This window comes from Microtus ochrogaster, unplaced genomic scaffold, assembly GCF_000317375.1.
Source record: "Microtus ochrogaster isolate Prairie Vole_2 unplaced genomic scaffold, MicOch1.0 UNK115, whole genome shotgun sequence".
NCBI lineage: Eukaryota > Metazoa > Chordata > Mammalia > Rodentia > Cricetidae > Microtus > Microtus ochrogaster.
The window spans coordinates 730,164-732,374 of NW_004949213.1; the positions used below are offsets into that span (position 1 = coordinate 730,164).

At 47.1% G+C, this 2,211-nt stretch overlaps 1 protein-coding gene across 2 annotated transcripts in view; it reads left to right on the plus strand.

Moving 5' to 3' along the window:
• CUNH19orf47 (chromosome unknown C19orf47 homolog) overlaps positions 1-2,211 on the plus strand; it is a 31,225-nt gene that overhangs the window by 19,330 nt on the left and 9,684 nt on the right. The gene's annotated exons all lie outside the window — the stretch shown is intronic.

The following is a 2,211-nucleotide window of genomic DNA, read 5'->3' on the forward strand; positions in this document are numbered from 1 at the left end:
TGAGTTCGAGACCAGCCTGGTCTACAGAGCTAGATCCAGGACAGGCTCCAAAGCCACAGAGAAACCCTGTCTCGAAAAACCAAAAAAAAAAAAAACAAAACCAAAAAAAACGTTTGTATGTGTGTGCGCATACGCGCGTATGTACTCGTCCTGGGAGATATATATATCCTCAGCTCTCAAGTAAAGATGGCTGCTGTGGTGCACATCTGTAATCCCAGGTGAGATGGGAGGTGGAGACAGGAGAGTTCCAGGATGCTCACAGGCAGTTGGCCTGGTGTATGTAGTCATAGACATTTACTTCTCCGTTTATGAGTTTGCTGGCCATTGTGCTCGGATCCAGCTCACAGGTCTCTGCGGGTCTGACATCTAGGTTGAGGGATGGCTTCATCTACACATCTCATTACTGGCTTGATGTCAGCTGGAGTAACAGAGGTGACTTGGCACCTTCCATCATGCAGCAAGCTAGCCTAGGCGTGTTCCTAAAAACAGCCTCAGAAGGCAGGCCCCAGCACTAGGACCTAGGGAGTCTCTGCTGTTGTGACACTGCTCTTGTACCATTGGACAAAGCAGAGTCACAAGGCTGCAGGTAGAGTCAATGGCAGGGCACACCCAAAGGTGTTGGTGTAGGGAGGATGTAGAGATGAGACTTCATATCTCTAATAAGCCCACATCACATATACAGAAAAGGTTTGGTCATAATGGCTTTGCTGGCTGGGGTGTAACTCGGCTCTAGAGTGTCTGCTTAGCTTGTGAGGCCCTGTGTTCTAGCCTCGGCACTAACTCATTAAAAGCTCCTGAATAGCATTCAGTATAAGATAGCCGGTAGCCAGCATCCCAAGCAGAGACAAGCATGGCTGTCCTAGGACAACCACTTTCTTGGCCACCAGGAGTATACATGTGTTTATTATTTACATTTATTTATTCAGTGTTTGCATGTCTGGGGAGTATTTGTGTGCCATGACAGAAGTGGTGGCTAATGGACCCTTAGTTGTTCTCCTCTTCCACCATGTGGGTTCTAGGCATCAGGACCTTTACCCACGTTACTGCCTTTATTCACTGAGCCGTCTCAGTGGCCCCCATGTTCCTTTTTCAGGACACCTTGTTTACTATAGTCCGTTGAGTCATTTGCTGAGCTCACAGCCAGCACCACAAACAAAGCTTGTGAGCCACACATGTTCTCATGAAGCACATCGTGGCCTTACAGTGTGCTGGGTGTCATCTAAAGCTATGCAGTCCCCAAGCAAAAACAAAAAGAGACTGACCAGTTTTTACATTCCTAGCAGAAAGTAGACCATGGAAAGACACTTAGGGGAGCTGACACCAGAAGGCCACAGGTCTGTTGGACCCAGGCTGGGAACGTGTGCTGGTGCTGGTGCAAATCTGTGAACAGCTATGGGAGTGCCAGGTGTGTTGGTGCAGGGGTTGTAGGGAATCGCAGTGAGCAGATGAGTGCACACAGACTGAAGACCTGGGTGACAGACAGACAGACAGACAGCGCTGGGCTAGAACTCACCTGGCACAGTGCTCACCTAGCATACATGAGACCTTGGGCTCATCCCCAGCTCCAAACAACCCAGGCACTGTGGTACATGCCTCTAATCTCAGCACTTGAAAGTGGTAGCAAGAGGTTTATCATTTAAAGTAGGGGCTTGGGGAGATGACTCAGTAATTAAGAACACTTAATGCTCTTCCAGAGGACTTGAGTTCAATTCCTAGCACCCACATCAAGTAGTTCACAAATGCCTGTAACTCCAGCACCAGGGATCTGACACCCTCTTCAGGCCTCCAAAGAAACCTGTATGAACATGGCTCTCTTTCTCTCTTACACACACCTAAATAAAAAATAAAATTTAAAAGTAAAAAAGAAATTCAAAGTAATGAGTTTGAAGCCAGCCAAGGATACATGAGATCCTATCTCAGAAAAGAAGAAAAGAAAAAAAAAAAGGTGTGTGGGGGGGGGCTTGCAAAGGTTCTTGCTTTACAAACCTGGCAACCTGAGTTGTCTAGAACCTGTGAAAATCAAAAGGAAAGAACTGACAGAAAACTTGTCCTCTGACTTCCACATCTGTTCTGTAGGGCTTGAGCCCCGGCTTCCCCCCAATAGAAATTATCAAGAAGCTGTACACTTTTAATCCCAGAACTCAGGAGGCAGAAGCAGGTGAATCTCTTGATTTTGAGGAGTTTAATCCCAGCATGTGAAGGTAGATCTCT